Source organism: Synchiropus splendidus, chromosome 4 (genome assembly GCF_027744825.2).
Source record: "Synchiropus splendidus isolate RoL2022-P1 chromosome 4, RoL_Sspl_1.0, whole genome shotgun sequence".
Taxonomy (NCBI): Eukaryota; Metazoa; Chordata; class Actinopteri; order Syngnathiformes; family Callionymidae; genus Synchiropus; species Synchiropus splendidus.
In genome coordinates, this window is record NC_071337.1 from 25,109,197 (window position 1) to 25,135,879 (window position 26,683).

General features: G+C 39.9%; 1 protein-coding gene across 6 annotated transcripts in view; it reads right to left on the reverse strand.

Moving 5' to 3' along the window:
* plxnb2a.1 (plexin b2a, tandem duplicate 1) overlaps positions 1-26,683 on the reverse strand; it is a 130,530-nt gene that overhangs the window by 55,927 nt on the left and 47,920 nt on the right. For 4 of the 6 annotated variants that reach the window (XM_053863930.1, XM_053863932.1, XM_053863933.1 and 1 more), the window contains 2 exons: positions 24,227-24,285; positions 7,285-7,331 (listed from right to left, as the gene is read on the reverse strand). The gene's annotated coding sequence lies outside the window, so the exon portion shown is untranslated. The remainder of the gene's footprint in view (positions 1-7,284; positions 7,332-24,226; positions 24,286-26,683) is intronic. The other 2 variants (XM_053863936.1, XM_053863935.1) reach the window with 1 other exon arrangement.

Below are 26,683 nucleotides of genomic sequence, written 5' to 3' on the forward strand. Positions count from 1 at the left end.
TCCCATATACCGTGGAAGAATATCTCGACAAAAGGGAAAAAAACACTCCAAACACAAGTGGTATCAGTGCTTTATGATGAAAAAACACTTTCTTATCACAAACCCCAGCAATGGTCCAGACACACACACACATATATATACACAGAATAAAACACTCATGGATGCACAGTTTTAAGAGAATATGAGTCACATCAGACAAACAAAGGGGTGAAGGTTTCTGCTTTATGCTCAGGTAAATAATATTGTTATTAAAATCATATAGATCAGCTACGGTCTTAAACATCATTGCAGGTTTTAAAACGTGCTATATAAGCCAGTCATTTTCCTTGTTGACAAATCCAACGGATGGCAACAGTTCAAGCCGTTTAATCTACTACCATATTGAAAAGCACACCTATTTATTCAGAATTAAATGAGCATCTTCATTATACAATGTAAAATGAACACATTTATGAATAATTACACCATTGCATAAGTTTGTCCTGAGGTATTAATGTTTTTCCTATCCGTAAACTGTGTGACTTGAACAACCAGTGTGACATTCACGTGTACCTAGATTCTGAAACACAAACTAAATAAATCAGAAATGTTTAACGCCTCAACAATGGAGGCCAATCTCATATGTGTAACTCCTCCCTCCGTATTTACTCAACATGGTAGTATTCAATACCATATTCAGATGCCCAAATAGCTAAATGGACTATTTAAAATAAATAAATAAAAATTGAAGGCATGTCCAAAGTTTGAGCCGGGTAGCATTTAAGGCAACCAATTGGATACTGTTACATAGAGTGGCGATTATGGTCACTACTCCAACTATGCCGCACAACACCAGGTGACTTTGTCCTGTTCAAAAGTTATTTCACGTCTAGAGTAGCACTCCCTCTTGGCTGAACCATCAGACCTTAGCCACTCATCCAGAACACTTGCCTTCCACGATGGCACAAATGGATCAGCCCAGTAAAAACCACTAAAAGCCTTTGTCCTGGCTTGCCACTTTTTTCACAAATGTTTGATGACTTAACTCCCGTTCATCATCTACACAAGTGTTGGATCAGACTAAAACAACACCTGTTTAGAACTCAATGGATATATAAAAGACACATGCAAAAAAAAAAGATATATAGACATACAACATATGCATCCAAGTTTCTCAGGGGACAAAGAGTTTGGTGGCTGTTTTGTTGCTCTTGGTTTGAATCACGGACGAATCTGACTGCTGATAGAACTTCCAAAGTTGTCCAAAGTTTTTTTTTTCACCTGAAACCTTGGACACTCTGACTTGAATGCTTGTGAAGCTAAATCAGGGACGTCAGACTCTCTTGCTGAAGGTGCAAAAAACATGGTCCAAGTCCCAGGCAAAAGAAAAATAAAGGTGGTCTACAACTGGCCCTCAATCAGTCAGCCGCCGTTTCAAACAGTGTTTAAACTCCAAATTACTAAATCCTCCTCCTAACAACACATCTTGAAGCACAGTTTCAGCATCTTTCATGAAATCCCTTCCATCGTTGTCAGTGTTTTTGTTTTCGGAAGAACATTTGAGATCTCCGCTTTCAGGAACACCCAGCTGGAGGACAGACAACTATGTTTGTAGGTCATGATAATGACATGTATTGGAGGCACTCTAATGGAGTTCGGGTGCACTCAATCATCATCTCATTCTGGGAAAACTATAAATATTAAAAGCTCTGGCGGGCTGGATTTGGCCCCTGAGCATCGGGTTTGACTCCTGCTTGTACCTGTTAACACACATAACAGGCATTAAACATGTATTCAGAATGCAACATGACGAAATAGGTGGGTCTGTGATGTTTTCAAACAGACCTGTTTTCACGCCATTATGTGACTCTGAAAAGAACACCATTCAATGGCTGGAAAAATCCCTGGCCATGTTGTGAGATTGCGGTGGAACGGAAAGGGATTTGAAACATCAAAGAAAGAAGAAAAGTGTCCTTTGTTCACACTAATCATGTTGTGGATGGGTGCACATTGAGTAGCCTGCATCAGGAGACAATCACAAAACACACGCACGCTAATGAAATGATAATTACAAGCCATCATCTTGCATCTTGTCTGGTTCAAATGCTATCAAGAAGAGTCCCTGCTTGTCCGGCATGCGCTCCAGTTAAAGAGATATTACACTGACTTTGGGTTCCAACTGACCCACAACACGAGAAACGATAGACACAGCATTCCCGAGGCAACTATTTTCCAAAATAAGTTCATGAGTCGTAGCAAAATTCACATTTCTGACTCTGAAATGGAGCTAACAGCATGAAAGTGATAAATATTCAATATCATCAAAAAAGAAAGAATAAGATCATACCTTCAATTTGGGTGTGCACTGACAAATATGCTGTTTCAGCTAACTTTGCTTGGTTGAGCAATGTTTCAAATATATCTTGTAATTTGGATTTCCAACTGCCAAACGTCCGCAGCAATTCCAATGAAGCCAAGAAAATGCTGACACAAAAATATAGACCTTCAAACGGAAAACGATATCAGGAACCAACATCGAGACACCAGTTAAAAAAAAGGGATCAAAAATATAGATCTTCATACTGAAAACGATATCAGGAACCAACATCAAGACACCAGTAGGGTGTCTTACAAAAAAGGAAGCACACAAACAGCCCATCCCTGAAAAGGACCATAACCACAAATTCAACATTTAAAAAAAAAGTTAGCCTTAATGCTTAAAACACTAGTAAAGTCTATTTTTTTAAAGACATATAAAAGCTGTTTACTAGTCCCAGAAATGTGATTCCGGTGTAACAAATGTGTTAAACACACATAAAAGTTTCTCACAAGCAGAAGGGAAATGAGACTTTTATTGCAATCCATGAGGTTGTCTGGTCTCTGTAAAATACATCAAACCTGAACCTGTTGCAGCACGCAGCCGTTTAGACCATTTCAGGGAAGAAAATGAGGAGGATAATAGTCAAAGAACGGTGAAGAAGGCAGCTAAAGCCATCGCAGACAGGGAGGGTCCCTGCTGTTGTCCATAAAAGCTTTCATGTAGCAGACAGCTTAGCAGGAGTGAACCACCATTCTCACTCGCCCTGCTTCCTCCCAGTTTGCAGCTTTACCAAAATGTATAATGGATGATACAAAGGAGCTGCAGGTACTTCTGAATCAGCGGTTTGGTGATCAAAGGGGAAGCAAAGGAATCAGACTGGCACTTCTCGCGGGGCAACAACAGCATGAACCTTTGCTTGCTGGAGTACAGTTAAATGAAATTTGACTCATGGAAGAGCAAAGGCTGAACTTGCAAAAAAAAAAAAATCTAATTTAAGGTGGTAATAAAGTATTACACCAATGCAAGTGAGAACATAATCTCAGTAACCTCCATAGTATTTAGAGCTCATCTGATAATCTCTGCGGTGTCCAGATCTGCAGTCAAAATGAACTTTATTTAAACCACAAAGGTAATCATAAAACCATATGTTAAAAGGATATGGAAAAAAACACACTTCTTCTTTTGAAATTTTAACTTTCTCTTCCACACCAGATGTGACACTCAAGGTCCTTCTTCACATACGGCCAAAGAACTGATAAGGTACATGATATTGAGGAGCTCAAGTCAAATGGTCACATCTAAGTATGGCAAAATACTCAAGGCACGTTCAACACAATATCTGTAAAATGCAACCTAAAACTACCATCAAATTCGACAAACGGATTTCTAACATGAGGAACTGCCTTCTTCACAACCTGAAGTCACATTGCGATAGACAGCTGCTAGCTTGCCCAGGGTTCAGGGTTCAGACTTACCATCTGCAATGGGTCAGGTCAGCTATGAACATATGATTTAAGTGAGTTCATTCAGATTTTGGTCACAGACGTCAGTAAGGTGGATAACATTGTGAAAATGCTGCTGCCTCCTTACAGGTATAGTACTCCTGATGAGAGTGCCATGTTTTCACTGAAAAGATTTCATGTGGGAGGCGTTGCTGACCGCAGCTCTGAGAGCTTGGTTGGGGAATATATTGGAAAAAACAAGCCTAGAAATGGGTATAATCTGCTCTGTTCAGCACCAGCGACAAAACTAAACATTTGACTGTTGTCATCTTTCTTAAAAGACGTTGTTTTGGGGCTGCATGAAGTTTGCCATAGTTGCAATACAATTCAGGAATTTGGTAAATTGGCGCAGCTATAAGAAAAGCCACAGTTTGCTGGCTCAGTCAGAAAAGAAAAGCAAGAAAACCCCACATGAGCACCCATCCGTCGACATCCAAGCACACTCTGGCAACAGTCCTGAAGCACAAACTACCAGGCCAGTTGGCGTTCGATAAAAGTCTGCCCCAAGTCATCAACTTCAAGTCTTATTCACTCTTCACTCCCTCCCTGAATCCATTCTCTTCATTCTTTCCAGCATGGACAATCCTGGCTTTCTCTGTGCGATAGGGTTTCTTGCCACCGCTTTTCTTCAGTTTCCATCCGTTTCTGTGACTAATTCCGCCATGCTTGGCGCATTCAGTCGCTAGATTCTATTTAGGACCCGGATCAAATATCTGAGGATGGAAGAAAGCTAGTTAAAACTGCAAAGGAACATTTACTATACTTTAAATTTGCTCCACTGCAGTTGACTAAAATTGGACAAGCCATTGTTCTTTCACAGAGGTCTGCTGTTTTGCAGGGCACATTAGTCTTCTCTTGTTAAAACCTGTTCATGCGTTGAGGATGAACTAAACAACATGGCCCTAAGACAGTAATCTCATTTTGCCCTGAATATATTACTTTATGTAATCAAACAATGGATAATATGTATTTCTTTTGCACTAAAAATGAAAGCGTAAACAAAGTTAAATAAAATAAAAACTCATGTCTTGAAAGTATTAATGTGGGCCTAAACCACATTACTGTTTGTTGCAAAGGACATCCATCATTGTTACTGGAAATAACTTATGGGGGAAAGAAATGTGCTGATAACAGAAAACAAGGGAATCTAATCAGTTTGGAGAAGATCGCTGAAGTCAGGGTCCATCAAATATGAACAAGGGTGATGTCACACAAGGAAATAGCTATCTCGCACTGAAGACTCACACAGTTGTTTCAATAACAGCTAAGAGTGACAAGCTACAAGCGCCATGTGATGGCAGAGAAAATGATTTCCCTTATAGGAACAAAAACTATTTAAAAAAGGACAGACTGGATCAGCCAGATTGGAAACGTGATGTAGAGAGTGAAGATGATGATGGATGAGAGACAGCACAGAAAGCATGCGCACACAGTGAAATGACACGCTTTAATGCAAGTTGGCAGACTGCGAGTGGACAGAAGTTGATCATAGAAAGCGTTTATTCAGATCAGACAAGCATTAAAATCGACCGGACACACTGTCGAGTTGAACTCCGGGTCTGGAGTAGTTGCTGGGTAGGGACTAATGTTGACTCATGGTTTGAGTCTGTTGTAATACGTTTTTCTTGCAAAATACTTCCTCAAGGGCGGATGGAGCCATTTCTGTCGCTTAAACTGGAAGTGCTGTCACAAAAACTTATTATCTCATGACTTTCATGTCTGAAAGTTTAATGGTTTGTGAGGAAAGTTTGAATCCATCTGAAGATTTCTGAATAGAACTTGTTAAAAAGAAAAGCCTTGGTCGGCGTTATTTTTGACACTCTAAAAGGCAAACTGAATTAATAACACTGTAACGTCCCCAGATGTTGGTTTTCTTTGCTGAAGTCTAAAATGAGTTTCAGACAACTTATGAAGTAAACAGCTTTTAAAAAGCACGAGTGAACGGTTTTAGGCTTCTTCATAATCATAACAAATCAACACAACAATGACAGAGCCATGACTCATGAGAAACACAATGGGCTTCACAAGAAGGCGACACAGCTTCCATTACTATTGTATTTCAGTGTACATATAGAACAGCATAACACATTTATCCGCACTTAGACCCATAATAGCACTGACCAGTACTGTACTACCTAAATGTGAGGCTATTTGAATGAATATAATGTGTTGTCAAAAGGGATGCTCTGATCGATCGGTCACCCATCATGATCGTCCAATTTCAGCGTGATCGGTTAATGCCGCTCTGCCGATCACAACAACAGATCACGTGTGACAGCCGGTGCTGTGATGAAATCCCGTCAGTTGTGATGCGTCCACTCCTCCCTACTCGCTGCTCACAAGGCAGCGGCATATGTGCTGTGGAGCTTCTTTCAATCTGTCACCTAAAGTTTGAATCCTGAAGCACATGCACGGGAAAATGGAAGCGCCTTAAAATTAAACGTGCCATTTAAAGTTTTAGAGTTTTTTGGGCTCATGAAAGTGAGACCACCGGTTCCTCAGCAGAAGGCTGTTCGCGCAGCTGATGCTTAGCAACACCCACTGGTCCAAGCGTGACATTCAGAATGATAAGAAATAATTATTAATTTCACCGAGCTAGATGACCAGCCTTTCTCAGGTGTTCAGATCCATCGCTGTTTTTTGGGGTCGGGTGCAGTGTTTGTTAGCCACCCGAATCTGAAACTTTTGAAAACATCTGGAGTGGAAACTTTCATAAATGCAGTGCTCTCTTGATCGTGCTCTTTTGCTCTCAATTGCTTATCACACAAAATCATTCAATATCTTTCAAATTATTTATTCAAATGAGCCTATGCTTTTCTAATTGAAGAACGCAATTCACTAGGGGACAAAATAGCGTCCAAAAAATAAAGGAATCAGTAGCTCTCATTAGCTGCTTTTGCAGCGTAGACACGCTAGTTTCCATTCCCTTTTTGAAACAAAGTTCATTGATACATCCCTTACTAAGAACTACAGTGTAGTATTTTTGGGGGTTCATCTTTGGTTAGCTTCAGAGCTTATTTTGGTTGATGAAGAAACAGGTCCATCAGTAAACACGAATGTTATGGTTCATTATCAAAGCAAAAGTTGAAACATTATACCCTACCAAGTCTTTAAGAATTTTTTTTCTGGCGGGAGTACTGATCAAGGAAAGCAATATAATACAAAGGGTGTGTGTTAAAGTGACAGTAATTGGCTGATATATGATAAGAGTGTTTGTTTGAGAAGCGGCTGCGTCTGAGGAAGAATTCATTTCTTTCAAATTGCCCCCAGTCTCCAATTAACCCCTACACCCCCTGCCTCGCCCACCGACGGACACAATGCCACACACAAAGACGGCAAAATAAACAGCTGAAGGCGTTTTGGAGTTTTCACACAGCTTTTAAATCAGCAGCAGCTTGAGATATTAGAATATACAGCAAAAGGTGGCAGGGAATTTCAATGACATTTTAAAAGCGTTCACATATACAGGCAATCACTTCTTACCTGTTCAGATTCCAGGCCTGTTTGTGTCGGATGACATGAACAAACTCCTGGGAGAAAGACAGAAATGGCTGTTAGCGGGGACAAATTTGGCATATTCTGTCACACGTCCATGCAATTGGGAATGTCAGTCATTTGATATCCTAAATCCAAAGCGGTGATTCCGCTCAAACTAAAATCGATGTGTGGCCCGAGGGTCAAACTCAGATTACAGGTCAGGGAAGGAAGACTATTATTACAGGCAGACACTGAATCATGTTTCACTGCAAGTTCCGGGTTTTCCCTCGAAACTCCTCATGCGGTTGACTTTTTCTTTTCTTTTTTTTTAAATATATCTGTGGAATAAAAAGAGTGAAACGGTGCAGAAGACAGTTTTATGAGGGCTAATCAGCTAAGCTCATTGTTTTTATTTGAGCAATGAATGTAGTAACTGGTACCTAATAGGGATGGGCAATAACTTATTGTATACAATATACCACCAAAAACAATCCCCACAATGAGAATTTTGCATCTCATGATAAATCTGATATACACACAGCACACTCGCTGCACTGGACATGTGAGACCATGCTCTCCAGCTCTGCGGTGGTTGACAGACGACACCGGCATGTGATAGTTGGAGTGTTTGTAAAAGTTTAAATACTGATTTCGAGAATAGAATATGACTAAATGACTAATAATTCACAATATGTCTAATATTTCTTCACTACCATCTCGGAAATGTGTCCAAATGGGTCCATAGTTAAAGTAGACATGAGACAGACATGAGAGGCATTGGGGACAGCAGACCGACAGCACAATTTAACCCCGAAATAATACTGGCAGAAGCAGTCAGGCAGGACTGGGTTCTAGGAGAGATGTGAAAAACTGCATTGCTCTACACTTAACTATTATATTTTGAAAAAATGATAATGTTGGAGACAAACTCCACTAATATGTTTCATCATAAAGCAGTTTCAAGAGAGACTGTAGTGTGCCCAACACATGGAATAGAATGAAAATGTATTTACCATGATAATTATTTTTTTAATTTCTCATGATATGTATTTTTTGTCCATATGGTCCATCCCTACTGCAGTACCTAAGGATATTGCATCTTGGCCAGGTCCACCAGAACAAGCTTACAGATTACAGACAGCACAACCGTCATCCCAAACAGAAGCTGGATGATGGACCGAGTAAGGAACACGTAAAGAAGGGCAGACAAACTGTGAGATTTAATTCTTTTGCTTACAGAAACATCTGGGTTTATTAAGATAGGAACGGCAAACCATATTATTAGGTTGAATTAATGGCATGGAAAATAACCATTCCGCTCTATTAGCTCAAATCATTGCTAAATGTCAAAGAAGCTGGTTATTTGCCCAAATGTAATGACTGAATCTAACACTTGCAGGTCGGCAGCGGTTAGTCTGGAGAAAAGCCTGTGGACGTGAATGAGTCACACTTATATTCACAGCACAGCAAATCAACTTCATTAAGGCAAATTAATTCACAGTCTGTGAAGCATACTGCCGCATGGAATAATAGCAAAAAGTTGAAATAGCGCCCTTCATCAGGGTGTGAATTAAACTTAAGACAATTTCATTTGAGATAATACGAGGGAAAGCTTTGGTTTCTTGCCAGTAATGACGCTGATGCTCGATCTCACAGCACATTTGAAAAAGAAATGATTTTCTGTTTGAGGAGATACTGAAAGAGGCTTGGTAATGAGATTCAGACAAAATGCTGGCAACACTGCGTGTGTAACAATCAGACGGCAGCCCAAATGTTGCTGAATAAGCCCCTGGTAATACAGGTATCTTCACTCACACTCTCTCAGATGACAACTGTACTCACCAGACAGTGAATCACATCTTTTATCATTCATCAAAATCAGGCAGTTAATGTGTTTTTGCACGTCTGTGCGTGCATGAGTGCGCGTGTGTGTGTCGTGGAGTTTGTTTGGCAGCACTTCTGACATTGTCGAGGTCCTCAGTGCAATCCAACAGAATGGCCCGGTCTGTCTCCACTCTATCTCAAAGAACCATATGCTTCCAGATTACACAGCTGAATAGTGTGTGATCATGTGTGTGTGCGCACGTGCGTGCACGACCATATGTGAGACACGCAACGTCAAAACATCCAGATGGCGGTAAATCGATCAACAATGTTTTCTTCCATCATCAGATAGTGCTTTGAAAACAGTAAATAAAAGACAGCAGATATTTGTCGTGTGGGAACACTTGAAAATGAACGTGCCGCAGTAAAACCGACAGAAATGAAGAATAATTCAACAGGGACTGAAAACCACCTTGCAGGAATCGACTTGATTTAGTTCTGTTTTTAATCAACAGCATTCCGAAAGAAATGCAAAGTAACAGAAGAATCCAGACAAGATCGCCAACGCGATTTAGACGTCACACTAGAGTTGGAAGAAAACAACTTAGACAGCAAATTATATCTCACCACAGTAAGAGACAAATCTGCAGTCAAATTACGGGTGACAATTTTAGATCATCTAGAATTAGAATGTGTAGACCAACTTCCAAAGTGAGGAGAACATATGGATCCTCAAGTTCATATTCTATAAATTAGAGTTCTCAGCTATGCTCGCATCGTCCTCCCACACATGCTCACAGTGGGAGCAAACAAGCCGTTCAAAAGCACAACTTCATTTTTTTTCTTTTTTTTTTTTTCATTTTCAAAGTCATTTTTAAACTTGAGCATCCACCTTCACAGCAGAATGATGGAATGTTCCTTGTCTGACCTGTGACACCAAAGACTGCATCTCTAAGGTAGGAGCTAACAGCTGAAGTGATGTTTGATTCCAAAGCTTTATTTACACACATAGGGCGTCAAGGTTTACTTCACTATTTAATAATTGGATTAAAACTAAATGCCAAAATAAATGCGCTCCAAAATGTAAACACTGAAAGAATGATTATGGCTCTGGAGCGAGGTGATAATGAATGTTAAAGATAGGTCTGGAAACTCCCAACACCAAAATAACATGGCCCAGTAGAAGGTAAATTAGGAACTGAATGCAACCTTGAGTATTTTCTGATTTATCACAAGTCATATCGCCATCTCAACTATTTAAATTATAATGTTCAGTTTTTTTTCACTGCATTTATGAAAGTTTTTTTGGCCTAAATTGTGTGACTTTTCCTTCTCTTAGGACTATTTTATAAGAGTTAAATGGTCCGTTTGCACTGACCATAAACTTGCAAATTAGTATCAATTTGTTTTATGTTAAAATCCAAATTGTGATATATTTAAAAAAATTTATTAATTTGACATTTCTTCCAAATCGCCCAGCCCTAAGTCAAACATATTCAATAGCTGTACATGTACCTGTAGAGCCAGCGTAGCCCAACAGGTCCATCGCTCACACATTCACACCTATAGATGATTTAGGGTGAGCACTGTTTTCTGGGAGGAAGCCCAAGTTCTGGAAAGACAAATCTTTACTATGTGTATAATTACCTTACACTAAAAACTGCGTACACTTCAATTCTACATGCTTCTACCTAAATGTACTCAATGAAAAGTATAAGTAGTAGTACAAGAAGTAGGTACAAGTGAAAAGAGAAATCAAACAATCAGAACACCAACACTAAAAATAATATGTGTATTTAAAATGTTCCAATTCAGTCCAAAGAAGTATCAAACAAGTATGCTTTAGAGTACACGAGCCGCAGTGTACTTGCTATAATTATTGTCAATCATACTTTTTAATTAAAGTATCATGTATAGCACTCTTAGAATATATAGCATATTTACACCCCGTGACCTTGGGGGGAAATACTCAAGCACATAGGCCAGTTGAAACATCACAAGACAAAAATTATGAGCAATCAGTAGCAATACTTTGATGAATCGCAGTAGTAGAAGTGAAAGTCTACAAGTACATACGGCCGACGCAGTGACATGACCCTTATTCAGGCATCAGGATATTAGAAGGTCAAAAACCTGAAGCCATTGAGAGCCAAATTCTGTTATGACTATTTTTTGATGCAGCACATTTTTTGTAATGATAAAAAATATATATTTTTAATCTCCATACTATTAAATTCAAATCTGTAACGACGGGACTTGCAACTCACCAAGTTCTAAAAATATTAGAAATATTTCCATGCATTAATGACATTTTCAGTGGTTTGATGGTTCTTTCTTCACTCCAGCTCACCCATTGCTGACCTCCTCCTGTATTCTCTCTTCCAGCCCTTCTCTTCACTTGAGCTGGCACGTCTCCAAACAGTGAATAAGGAAATGGGCTGATAGCCAGGCATGAGGTTGACTGTGATAGTCATTTTAAGAGGAACTCTTTCCGTCACACATTCAATATTTTACAATGTTTTAAGATTTGTTGACATTTTTCACCACCGACCTCATCTCCTTGCCAGTTGCTGATTTGACTGCTTTACTCTCTAGTTCTGTCAATCTGCCTGATCCTATGACTCTTTAATCCCACCTGCTTCAGCCGTTTCTCTTACAAATGTGTCGCCAAACCGAAGCATAGAAGCATACCCTGGCTAGAATGTGAGACAGATGTTGGACGGTAATGACAAAAAAAAAAAAAAAAATCACATGGGCACTAGCTCAGCGGGTCCAGATTGTATGCCGAGGTGCCCTCTGATCTTTTGTGACCGCAGAGCTGAATACCCAAAAAACACACACCGCTTCAAACACACTGCGAGACTTGCACAAAGACTAGCGGATGGACAATGCCTGCTCCACAAACAGAACTGTAGGTCCAGAGGTATGTTTTGGGGATTTTTAATCATTAAAAAAATATATTCATAATCACTTGGCAGCTGCGTTTTGGAAAGCACAAATCTTTCTCAGGTCTTAACAAATAAACTCCCCAGCAGGAAGAAATTCAAACCATAACTTCATCAGATTTGGCTCGAAACCAAAGGAAAATATATCAGAGACTCCAAATACACTTCATTACTATAATGGATTTTATATTCTTGATAGCACAGTTATGTAACCAAAGAGAAATATTGGGAAACAACTTAGTTTAAAACAGAAAGCAAACATTTATTCCCAGACAAATACAAGTCTAACAACCAACTGAAATAACTGAAGAACGAAGTAGGGATGGCAGTTACGCAACTTCCACACTAGTTATGGGGTCCACTGACTCAATGACAGCTTTCCTTTTATACTCAATGACCCATTTGTAACACATATGTTGGTTGATCACTCATACATGTGATGGATAAAGATGACATGTAGCAGCTGGGGTGTACAGCAAGACCTGTTTATGGCAGGAGTGTCCAAACTGGTCCTCAAGGGCAGCAGTAGGTTTTTGTTCCAACCCAACTAGCACAAACAGCTTCACCTACCAGGTGTCTAGAGACTGTTATCAGTTGACTCTCAGCCTGGTGCTGCTCATTACAGCTGACACCTGATTAGTTAAACTGTGCGTACCTGATGGGTTGGAACAAAAAAAAAACTGCACCCACTGCTGCCCCCTCTAGAACAGTTTGAACACCCTTGGTATTGGCCCTTTGTAAAGATTTGGACAAAAGCGATATACTGCAGTGAGCAATAACTGGTGGTGTGTTGACACCACTGTCAGTCTGGTGGACAAATATTTATCGATGAATAAATGCCTAATCTTTGATTAAGCTGCGGGTCAGTTGGAACCAAAAATACATAATACGTAAATCAAGTGTTTTCACAGGCCTCTCTTGTCCTCAGATGTGGGAGAGAGAGAGAGAAGTAAGCTGTGCTGTAAAAATCACTATTGAAGTTTTAGCTTCTCCATTGAATCAGTTAAATATATGTGGTTGAAAAAACAGAAATGCTGTCCCAGTAAATGAACTTTTCAACAAGCCAGCATGGTAAGTCTATCACTATAGTAATGAATGAAACATGAGTTCAGCAAGCTTAGAGGCCATCTCCAGTTGGTCACTACTTAATGTCAACATGAATAAAGTGCACAAATGAGACTCCTCTATTGTTCACGAATCATGACTTCATGTAGGTCATCATGCTAAGGAGACACTGGGGGCATTTTTTAATTGACGCCTCTGTATTTCTTTGTTTTTATCTTTTGGGTTTTGACTCACACTGCAATGGCAAGTAATTGGGTCAGTCATCCAGAATGACAGAGGTCAACAGAAGTGAAGAGGAGAGTGCAGGCAGCGGCAGCGGGTGGAGACAGTTGACAGGGGTGATGAACAATAGTAGAGTACGAGCAAGAATGAAAGGGAAGTCTTATAGGAAAGTAGAGATGATCTGTAGTTAAGTGAGTGAGGAAAGGCTGGAAGCAGCGTTAGAAGTGGCAGAGATCAAGTTCCTTAGGGTTGTCATTATGAGTGACTCCAAAACCACAACATAAGACATGAGTTCATCAGAGGGACAATTCATGTGGATAAGCTTAGAGACAAACTTAAAGAGGCTTGATAGTTTGGAGACATGGATGGGAGAGATGGGGAACAAAATGAATAAAAAATATGGGTGATGGAAGTAGGTAAAAGAGGGGGCAACCACTGAGCTACATAGATGGTAAATGAAGACATAAGGAGGATAGGTGTGGCTCAGGAGGAGGATGAAGGAAGGTTAATGTGGAGCAGGCGGACTGGTGGGGAATGAAATGTGACCAGATCTACATGAAGTACCTAGCACATTTGCAAGACTGACAAGAAGTCAGATCCCATCAAATATGGATCATACAGAAGTTTTGTGAGTGAAAAGCATTCACTCCTTATCGCTCCTAGAATCTTGTGTTTACAGTTTGGACCACCATGCCCCGCTTTGAAACCCCATGAAAGACGAATCTGATTAATCTGTGAAGGATAATCCACTTTTTCACACGACTGGAGGGATTCTTGTACTTTCTTCACCTGAACATAGAACTTTTGCACAAAACCAGGTCGCATGTGTCTGCAAGCCATCTGTGCATCTCACACACATGCTTGATTTCACTTCACCTTCCAGGGACTGGAACTGTGGGCGTCACAGGTGTAAACATAAACAACAATATTCACTGAATCATTTTTCTGAGATTAAGTTAGGTGAAAATAAAGTACTCACAGAGTAAGATAGAGTAAGTCTCATTTTCACATTTACTACATTAAGTTCAGGCAAAACTACTGTCCATAGCAACTAAAAAAACACACCTTCGGCACTCCCTGACACTAGAATTTGGTTGCCTTGAAAAGAACTAATGCCTCATTTTCACTCACCACCTCACAGGCACAATTCAACACATATGTAAAATTGACGCATTGCAGAGCACAGCTACATAACGGCTTTTAAAATGCAAAGCCTAGTCTGTCTACGGGAAAAAAATATGAATTTCTCTTAGTTGGACTGCACTACCTGGATAATGCAGTTAGTATCTAAGCTAAGCATGTATCGGTTTAGCTGGACTATGATCAGACTGGGTGGTATGCGGCTACACAAGCTTCAGCTACTCTGCGGAAATAAACAAATTGCTTCTCAGATGTGAAGAAGATCAAATAACATAAGTTGTTGTCAGACAACTTGACTGCATGGATCATCGGCTCTTGATGTTCAATGTTTGCGGTGAACACATAAACCCAATATCTGCATAACAAACCCATTGTCAACGTCATGAGCTCTTCCTCTACTGATCCTACGTCACAAACGTGAGCTACTCGCAGTTCGATTTTAACTGCACTGCATGTAAATGGTGTCACAAGCTATCCCCCTTGTGACACCATTTGTCCAAGAGAATGGAGAACATCTGTCCTGACCTGACCAACCCAGAGTATGGCAGGCATGTTGACCTCATCGATATCCTGACAATGAGACTAAAAATACTATAAGGATAGGTTATGGGCTTACATGGTAGATCTAAAATAACCACTAAATTGCATTTCAGCCCTGTGTGCTATGTATCACTGACTCACATATCCCTGCTGCTGATTATGTAAGGATATGGTTGACAAAGAGAAACAACACAAAGCGGGAGGAAGCAAAAGACGAGGAAAGAATCAGAAGAGTGTAACGAAAGATATTTAAGCGACGGAATCATCAGAGAAACACTGAACATGAGCAAGTGCTGCGAAAAGGGAATTAACTATTCTGTCAAAATATGTTAATGTTCAAAGTTGCTGCATAAGCTCTTTTTCTACACAGGATTTTCAAATGAGTGTATGTGTGCGTGTGTCAGCTTATTTGCGGAGGGCTTTAAGCAATTAGGACAGGAAACAGAGGCAATGTTGCTTCAGTTTCCCTGTGGAATTAAGTTATGCACCATCACAAACACACACACACATTAACACACAGCTAATTCCCACTCTGACTGTGAATATGGCCTCAGCTGTACTACACACAAACACACACACTTCCTCCTGACCCATTTCCCAAAAACACAAGACACCACCTCCCTCTCTCTCTCCCGGTCTTCTATCGCTGTCTCTTCATCTGCTGGGAGCAAAGCAGACCAGACCTCTTCTGCTTCGTGTCACTGGATCAGAGGCACACACACACATAATCTCATGCACACACACAGAACGAGAGACACACACACACTTAATCAGTGTGTTTATGAGGCCAAAGGCATGCAGGAAAAAAAATGCCTGCTGCACTGTGCTGAACTTTGTAACTTTGCCTTATGTATAAAAGTTTTTCTTGACTCTATTTTGAGTTTAAAATGTTTAGGGTAGCCATTGAGGAGGAGGTGTGACATTTTTATTCATGCTTTGAGTTGATCGACATCACAATGAATAGAGCAGTGAGATACCACTGCAAGAGAGTGATATCAATTGCTAAGGGGGTAGTCGTACAAAATAATAGGGAACTATTTTACATAGCACCAATTGTGCTCCATTTTACATCAATTCCAGAGTTTGTTTTAAGTCGCATTGTTGAGTTTTTACATAAGCTTTTACGATTACACACAAACAAGGAATAAATACAAAGCCTAGAAGAAACACAAACACAAAAACACAAAATTCATTTAGCTGACGGTGACTTTTTAAAAAGTTTTTCAAATGCAAAGTCAGATTATAGAGAAGCAAAGAACTCCAGTAGGGATCCTTGTAATACAAATGTGCCTTATAAAGAGACAGAAAAGTGGAGGGAATTGAGGACTGAAACTGTGGCTGTATCCTCAAGGCAATAGAAGAAATGTTATCCAGAACAGCATGTTCACCATCTTGACAGATGATGTTAAATCAAGCACCATCAAAATGATCAAGGATGTAGAGACAAACAGACTGAAATAAATATGGACCAGACTGAACTATGTTTGCCTGAATACTAGCAGTCATTAAAGAGGAAAAGACTAGAGCTAGAACCAAACTCGATGAGGTTCATGAAAGGATTTGGAAAAACTGATATGTCAGTGCATAAAAGGGAGATATTTCTATAGGGCCCCAAGTGTTTGTCTGCCCCCATGTTTCTGCTCAGTATCTCCAATTTCGTCCTGGATCTTTCTCATCCACCCACCACATCATCCCTCCACGAAAACCCATTTCCAAGGATTTAAAAGTTGCATTGCCACGCATTAGCTACAGTTATATTCCTTTATTTCCCTGGAGATGTTTTATTTAAGACCCACCTCGTTCATTACAAACATCCACAACTGGAAGATGACAAATAAACGACAGCAGTTTTGGAATAAAACGTATTCATTACAGTTTGAGCCGGGCAGCTTAGAAATGAGATTCTACAAATGGGAAAAAGAAATCATTTGCGAGGTAATAACAGATGATTCCTTTGGTGTCTGAGAGATGTATCGCAAACAAACAGACGTCAAAAAAAGGTTCCAACTTTAATTCCCATCCCAAAAGTGCAGTGAAATTGTCCTTAAAGTATGCAGGGGTCCTAGGTGACACTGGCGGAACACATAAATAAGAACCCTTGTATTAGGTTGGGTAATTACATTTCCTTCGAGGCCACGTTCTATAGTTTTTTGAGGAACAATTAAAATTATGCCTGAATAGGCTGGGAAAGGAAAAGTAATAAGGGAAAAATAGGGGGGGGGGAGGTTATTTGAATATACCTTTTTTACTTTTCTCTCCAAGTCGCCTCCTTTCACCAGAACTAGAGTGTTTTTCTAAGTGATTGCTTATGCAGACACACTCATCATCAAAATTCAAACCAACGATGAAATTCACTTTTCATTCAAATGAACATTCTCACAGAGGTAGTATACAACGAATCATATTCTCATATTATTTTCCCACATATTGTGTTTATTAATGCATTTCCTGTGTGGCAGAATACACGCTCCCACCAACTCCAAAACATCCTGAAACCCACACAAGAAGACAGAATCAGGCTACATCAGAGATGGATCGCTATGAAGGTTGGAGGGGCGCACATCTGGTTCTGCTCAACACAACTGAGGAGGAGGGAGTTGAAGAGGGCCTTGGCGGTAATGAACTGTGCTCTTAAAGAAACATCAGTCTGACGAGAACTTTTTTTTCCCCAAAGTGGGATCTGAGAAACAGCGAACTGACAGAAGACAAAACACGGCACATAATCTTCAACTCAAGGGTGTGGCACACATTTGCAAGTTACAATTCTGCTTCTTTTCCATCTTATCCAATAGAGTCAATATTCTCAACTTTCCATAGCCCAAAACGCAGTTTTGGGGTGGGGTGAATCTGCTGCATGGTGCAAGCATGTTTTGGGAAGAAAATAAATGAAGACGTCTGCATCCCAAATGACTCATGTAACCACTGGATCATCTGTTTGACTCTGTGGTCAGGGCACCATTATTAGGGTCTTCACATGGCGTGACCAATAACCATAAAAATCCAACAGACTTCATATCTTGCCATTCCTCATTGTACCATTTGAAAATGGTGATTCCTTAGAGATCTCAGCCTCAACACGACATCTCCATTTGTTGCACATGCATTAAGTGATGGATCCCTTCTTTTCATACAGAAAGTTTGAAGTTTGCAATGAGGTGATGATGCCATTTCTGCATCAGGTAGAATAAAATCAGAAAAAGAAGCTACATGGCAACACATCTTTATTATCACTCCTCGGAAACAAACTTCCTGCTGTGATGCTGGTTGTAGTCTGACACCATAAAAAGACCAAACCTAGAATCCGACAATAGCTCAAGCACCAAGGATTACCTGTTAAAGATGACTAATTAAGCATTTACCAAAAAAAAAAAAAAAAAAAAAAGACTTGGCAGTTCATGACTTGGGAGCTGTGACTTTTGACAAGTGGTCCAGCAGTGATTAGACTAGTTGGTTATGTGTGTGCACATAACCAAGCTGGTAAGCAGGCAAGACAGACTACATTTCACACTAATCATAACAGCGGAGGCAACTGAGAAAACCATCAAATAAAGAGCAGGCATATGAGACATGGACTGCCCAGACAATGTTTTACTGGAGCTAAACTTGTGAGACTGCGAATTGGTTGCATCTGTTGAAAGCGCTGTATTCATGCATGTCAGAGTGTGAAGTAAGAACGAGACTTTAGTGAGGGTTTGTTGCGTTTGGCTCATAATGTGTATCCCCGGTACCGTGTGGTCAAAGAAAACAGCCCAAGAGGCTCCAAAACACCTTGTTTGCTTCTGCTGTTGGACCTGTGAAACAATGGGAGATGAGGTCTCAAGTCCGCTTCAGCCCTGGAGGTGACATGTCTATTCACCTCTTCCCGTGTCATTCAACCGACAGGTCCTGTTCAATCACGAGACCATTATAGGAGATTGTGAGACACAGTACACTAGTGCAGTGGCAAGTGACATAACTTAAAACACAAGCGCACACATGGACAAAATACACAGAAAGATGGTTTACAGTCCCCTTCTTGCCCAACACATCCTCACTACCATGCTGATGCCAAAGGCCTTCAGCAGTACATGTTGACGCACTAGCTTTTCAATTGAAGCACCCCTCCTGCTGACAATGCTCCTTGTGAGACCCACAAACCCGCCTGGAACGATACACAAGAAAGAAGAGGTTTTTTTTCTCTATTAAAAATGCCTGTGCATCAACATGCAACGTGGATGGCAGCCTGGATGCAGAAGCCCACTTTCCCAACGTTGATATATCACACTGTGGAAGTCAGGATGGCTTGTCATGACCATTGTGCGCTGAGGATCTTGCAATGTTATAATCCTCATATGATTTGCAGGGTGGTGTGTTGTGGCGCTTCTGTGACAAAGCTGAGCTATGATTAGAGTCCTACACCAAGCGCTGTTTACAGTAATAATGTATTTCACAATATTATTTTTTACATTGAGTCAACATTGCTTTTTGGTCAGGGTTTCGCTCTCACAAGCCCTTTGTTGGTGCCTTCAGCAGCCTGTAAGCAACACACTTTTGTGCAGTCCATGTTCAAACGCCTTTCTTTCAGCCCTAACACAGACCATTTCAGAAAGCGAGGAGAACAGTGGCTGCTCTGTTAGAATCGACAGACGGCGACCATGAGTCTCCACCGCTCGTGACCCTTCCCGCTGTTTTCCCTCCATGGAACACTCGATTAGATTTTTGTTAGTAATTGGGCAAGTTTATTTTGAGAACAACACACTTCCTTGCACACCAACCGATCCTCTCTGTTTCGAAAAGCCACGTTTTACTATCATTCCAAACATACAGTAATTCTTAGACGGAAACGACAGCTAAAGGAAGAAGACCCAGATTCCTCCGGTTCGCGCTCGCTCTCGCTGAGACAGAAAATGAAATGTGGAGCTTGGCTAAAGACATAATGAAAAAGCTATTATCAGCATGAGCTTTCATCAGCACAGCATTCAAGCATGCTCAATACAGGCTGATTCTCCCATCTCATGCTGTACCCATATGAATGCTGGGTAATAATAAAGACAGCAAGAAAAGTTAGCAAGATCACATTTTCACCTATTATAGAATCGCACCAAATGAGGCAACGTTTTTGTGCGCACCAGCACACAGAGTCAACCTTTGCTGACACTATCAACACCATTGGGTGAATGTGTGCAGTAAAGGCTTGAAGAAAACTTTTGCTTCTTCGTGCATAATTTTTATTCATTTATTCTCCATCAGTCCACCACCTCTGGCGTTACCTTCCATGAATTCAAATCAAGCAACTCAGCACAACATTGAAGGGAACGGTGAACTCTAATAATATAGTATTCTAACTTCATCCCGCCAACATTAAAGTCTGATGAGGATGGTGCAAAAGTCAGGTATGTCAGGTGTCACCTCAGACTTCCACTGCAGAGACGTATCACATTGCTGCAATAAAATGGCTCTGAACACCAGAACAAATTTTCTCGGCAGGAGACGTTCTGTTTTCTCCTAGATATGTAAAAAGAACCAGGGTGATTGGCAGGAAATAATGTGACATGTCGACATTTGCCAAGAAAAGCGCAGGAATACACTCTGAGTAGTCATCTTTCCACTGTTGTTGGCAGAAAGCCACAAGTGCTTCAGATTAAAGTGCTTCTGAGTCCCACTGAAGGAATAATGTTTTAGCATTATCTTTCAATAATTATGGGAAAACGTCCTCAAACATTTGGGTTTATCAGTAACAAAACTAAGTAGTATTAAATATACTCACAGTAATACTGAAATTCACATGCTTAAATATTATCTGTCTTTTGAGGAAAATTAGTTATAGTTAGAATAAATATTTAACCATCAACGTCACATCCAGTGAGGCACAGTAAGAATTTTCACAAAATCCTTTAGAAATCGTAACTTTATAAGGAGTATAAATTCATAAGATTCCTCCACGCCTTCTTCCTCAGTCGACCTCTGTGTGATGGTGATAATAAAAGTTGTGCTTTTATAATTCAGGTCTTTGAACAGATTCAATCTAATAAAAAGTGTAGAAACATAGTTTCAGTGGCTGATACAGAAAAGTAAAAAGAGGTTTTTTTCTGGCCTTTATTTTCAAACCCTTTACAATTATGCCATGGCTGTGTAGCAAAGGTGGGCGATTAAAAATCCTTAAAAGCCACATTATATGCTGACTGCTGTGAGGGGCTGTTGGACAAAAAAAAAAAGTCAGTAAAAATGTTATTACGCTAGTAAATACAAAAAATAATGTTGGAAGTAACTGGATAGATATTTAAATATCTAATTTGATCTACAAATGGGTGACAATGTACAGTATGTGAAGATTTTCCATTCTAGTGGTGAATATCATTGTAAAGGGGAGAAAAAATGCCAATACAATAATAGTCTAATATTCAATGTCTGTCCTATAAGACAGAAACTCAGAATTAAATGGCAATGAATAATAATAATGATAACAATTTTACATAATGAGTTTTATAATTTCACTCAGGCTGCATCAATACCAACAAAGGGTCCCAGGCTGTCTTATTAAAACCATGAAATTCTTAGTGTAGTACTTCTTTATCTTGGCAGTAAGCGCTTGAAAACAAATCTCTGGTCTCACCTCCAAGTGTTTGGGTGACCTCACAAACTTGACATTTGAAATAAAGTCTAAAATCTGTAGAATTACAAGCACAATTATGTTCTTGCAGTGCATTTGTCAAATACTGCATGTCTTTTATTTATTTTCAACTTCCAGGTCTTAAACAACAATTCCACCATATTTACACATAAAATGCCTCTTGAATATTTAAAGCTCAACTATATCAGTAACAAGAACTAGCTAATCTCAAAAACAAAAAACATTTTAAGACTGAGTGGACATTGCTGACATCACACCGACAGTCTCCTGTGCTTGTGTTTGAATGAGAATGAGAATTTGGAGGGAGCCAGAGCAGCTGCCTCTTCCGCTGAGACACAAACACCCACACAGAAATGAAGACACAAACACACTGCACTTCCCTGGAGTCTGTGTTCACACAGCACCGGGTTTAACTGGCATCACAGAATCAAACTAAACATTGTACAGTTCGGGTTTCCATGATGACGATAGCCAAAGAAACATTAGAATTACAAAAAAATAAAATAAAGCAAGCTTTTCTGTATATTATCCCACAGCAGTGTCGTTTGAAGGGTTACACCTTAACAGATGATGATGCTGCAGCCGACAGCAAGCAGGACTGTGTGCTCAAAACTTTCAGTGACAGATCAGTGAGGATTATCAGGTGTGGAAATACAACCAGTTTCCATTCTATATTAAAAGTATAAACATTGACTTACTGCCTTTTGCAAGCCACAATTTTATAAATGTATGTTTACTTCTATTAAAGCTATTTGTGCAGCAGTGCTTGGTAACGAACTATCACAATAAATTATCACTGTTTGTAAAATACGGACATTTTCCCAATAATTACAAAACATTCAATATTTTAGTGTTGTTTATGAAATGCTAAATACTATTAAATACTAATAGATTGCAGCAACACTTCACATATTTTGCAGTTTTTACATCATTCGACTGTAGGATAATTCAGAGACAGAATTGTGAAGCTCAATGCAACCAAAATGTTATAAACAAAAATCACTGGGACAGGGAATTAAACCAGATGAATATACTACATATACTACAATATACAGTGTTCCTGACTCCCTGGAGCTCAGACAAGTCGTGTCACACCAGAGATTTACTGGGGCATTGGTGCAGATTTTAGGGTGAAATAATTAGCCTTTGTGCAGCTATGTGTTGACACAGCAAGTGCCGTTTAATGAACTGGCTTTACAAGGATTTTAGAAGATGTGGCCCATGGAGAGAGAAGGCTTTTGTGAGTGCTGGGATTTATCAATAAAACAACATGTGTGGTTATCTCCCCTGGGAGGCGGCTATGCTCATTACATACCAAAAAAGTTAAGGAGGAAAAACATCAAGGCACAGCCAGTGACTTTATTTTTTTAGATAAAAAAGTAAAACTGTGGGCAGGAGAAGCAGAAACTAAAAATAAGTCTATACTTGGGTAACCAAACTCTTGAGTCAACAAAGTTAAGGAGGTTTGCTTTGGTCTTGGAGTCAACATGGTGCAGAGACAGAGAGATCGAGTCATCACTAACTCATGACCTCTTTTTCTTGATCACTCACCCAGTTTGGCAAATAGGCAGACAGTTGTGACTGCAAATATCTGCCGTTCGAACAGACAGCAGAACTATCTCTGCGTTCTGTGTAAGGTGGGATCTGCACAGCTGACAGGTCTTACATGGCTTTGCACAGTCAGCAAAGTTTGAGATACACTTGTACAGTATTTGTTTCTTATTATCATGTGCCTGTGGAACTGTGTTTTAGTGGCTGCCAGGAATCCCAACTGTTGCCCGGATGATGACCGTGGATAGTGGACTTTGATCTCACAGATTTGCCCCCCTTGTCGCCTGCAGGGGCCTTGTGTTCACTGTCTACTATCAGTTTGCTGTATCATGAAAATGTCACAGTTGGTCCACATTCTGTCGGGTGTCAGCCCCAGTGAAGGTTTGGCAGTAATTGCCATTCATTGAAATACTATTCTACGGCATTATATGACCAACAAGTAAGGATGCTCCCATCAATCTGTCACCGATCGTGATCGGCTGATTTCAGTGTGATCAGTCGGAAAACGACTAGCTCCGTTTTGGAATGGTGCAGCATTCATCAGCCACCTGAATCAGAAACGCTTTGAAACGTCTGGAGTGGAAACTTCCGTAAATGCTCTCTGTTTATGAGTCGCGCTACAAGCGGCCAGTATGTAGATATTCATGGACATAGCAAAGTCTCAAGAGATTCGCCAAACTGCGACGTCTCACATCAAATTCAATGTTTTTCAATTGTCCTTTGACAGAATAGTTGCTGCATTCAGCAAGGTTTTTTTCCATTTTTGCCTCTAGAAAAGTTATATTAAAACATGTCTGAATTTCACATCATGCACACAGAAGGTCTCATCATTTTGATTACAAATTAATTGTTAATCCATGTGATCGGTATCAGTGATCGGCAGCAAAAACCCTGATAGGAGCATCCCTACCAACAAGCTTAAAAATACTGAAGCAGATTTGAATGTTTCAGTTGACACTCAAGGCAACTGCCAAAACAAATAATTCATGTTATAACACCAAATTTAACATTTTCATACAATTACTTAATTGGAAATTTCTGTTGTTCTTACCGGTTTAGTGAGCTGGCATGAAGAAAGTGAAGAAATGTGTTGACATGAATGTTTCCCTCCTGAAAAACAGGAATGATGATCAATTTAAGACTCTTGAGAAAATTCAAATAATCCAGTCAAAAGCCATAAAAAAACGAAAAAAATCAATCTCAATCAGTCACAGAAACCTGACAAACTGAAGAAAGAAACACTGCAGGCTGCGGTGACAGTTGAGCTGAACTGTGATCTGCCCACCATGAGCGTCCAACGCATACGCAATGCATTGCAGGCCAACCTCCCTTACCTGCCCCTCTTCAAACAAATGTATGTTAAATGCAAATGGACCATCTCAATTTCATGTCTTGCCTATTATTTGTAAATAAAACTAAATAAAAACCATTTTGTTTTTTAAACGTTTTCAACAGAAATGCTATGCAAAAAGTTTAAACTAACTAACTATTTGAAGTGCGCATATATATATGGTTTTTAGCAACACAATACTGGAAATACAGCTTCTTCTCAGGTGAGACAGAAAAACGCAGTATTCAGTAAGTAGAAAAAGCATTTAGCCATTGGCATCACTCTTCAGTAGCACAACTGTCATTTCATTCTGATGTCATTTATACAGTCCAATCTTGCCCAAAAGAGCTAAAATGACATCCAAACAGTTATTATTAGTTATTATTTTTGACAATATTAGGATTCAGCATGTGATTTTTTTTTTGTGGGGTGGGGTGGGGGGGGTGGGGGGGGGGTATAAATTTGTTTTCTGCAAAACACAATCAATAAGTCATACGACAAACACAAAATCTGATACAAACAACATGTAAACACTTCTTCCTTGTAAGGCAGGTCTACATACAGTATGATGATGAAAGGAGATGAATTGAATGCAGACATTGATAGGAATAATATATCCATAATTAGCATGCTGTGCCTGCAGAGCGGGTATGTTGTTTTCTTTAAATTCCAGTAGTGCATCAAGTGTTCCCATCCTCCCGTCAATTGAAGAAGTCACAGCAATGGACCGCGCGTCTTCTACCTGGCAACCCACGTGACCTCAGCACTTTGGTTCCCCAGCGTGTTGTTGGGTTTTTCAAGTCGCAGCCTTTGCGATTTGCAAATTGCATTCAATGAAATTGCAGAAAACAAAATATTCGTTTAGGCCCAACTCACAACAAAATTATCAGTCAATACAAAAACAGCATCAGCTTATTTGATGCTGTTTATGGTTGTCGAAGCATTAACCATGACAACAACAACGGACAAAAGGAAATGTAGAAGAACGCTTCATAACACTTTCATTTACGTTAGGCACAGAAATCCATGTAAAGTTTGTTGAGCCAAAGCACGAATGGTCTGTAATGTCACACACATTGCAGCTAGAACAACTTTGCTTTACTGAACTAAGCCTCATTGATAAGCTGATAATGTGACAAGCAAGCAATGCGACAGCTTTGCATGTTCAAAGTAAAGTCTCAACAGATTTATTACAACTCATAAACATACGACAAGAAAACTAGAAAATGCACGGAAAGTACTGTGGAGCAAACACAAGGTCACACTAAAAACACAACACAACAGCCACAGTTAATAGCTAATAGACATTAGATCTGATGTTTTCGCCGACTAAACAGATGCCAGTGAACTGGATCCAACTAATCAACTTCCTGAATTACCACTCAACCTTGAGTCAGAATGCTGAAATGCACCACTGGTGGTGATGACAGATCAGGGGATTTGGTTTAACCAATTTAGAAGATGACTCCGATGAAATGGAAGTGTCCACTCAGCTTTACACAAACATTTATTTCAACCCAGTCTCTTCATGTTGCTGTTGTACCACTAAAGATATCCGTGTTATTAGTGGTATTTCCATCTGTCTTTAAGTGAAGCCAGCGTTGAACGCCTGAAGGGATGGGTGAGCTGCTTTTTGGCAGGAGCGAAACTGGCAGTGCTATTTTGTGCTTCTGTATTCATAGTATACATGAAACAGATGTGGGTGAAATTGTCCGTTAAGAGGAGATAAAAATGGAATAAGATTTGGATCACGAATCACAGCGACTCTTGATGGAGGAGAGGGACGACAGGACACGACACACTAATTGGTAAAAATTAAACAACCGTGGCAATGGCAAAAAACATTGTTGAGTAACCCGCTAAATGTTTTGTACCTGGATACAGATCAATGCCATTGTGTGATATGAGGTTCCTTGCCAAACAATATTCCACCGACAAAGAGGCCTGTCAACTTGAAAACACACACAGAAAAGAATATCCATCTTCAAAAGACACAATGCAGGGGTGCTTGTGGGCATTACAGATGGGTGTAATTGTAGTAGTGATAGTGACATATTCACTGGTTATTGAAGTTCACGTTCATCATTTATACATCCATATTACACCGATTGGACATGTTAGCCCGGACGGTGGGCCGCATTAAGGTTGTTTTGTTATTGGCTAAAGTTAGTGTGCTAC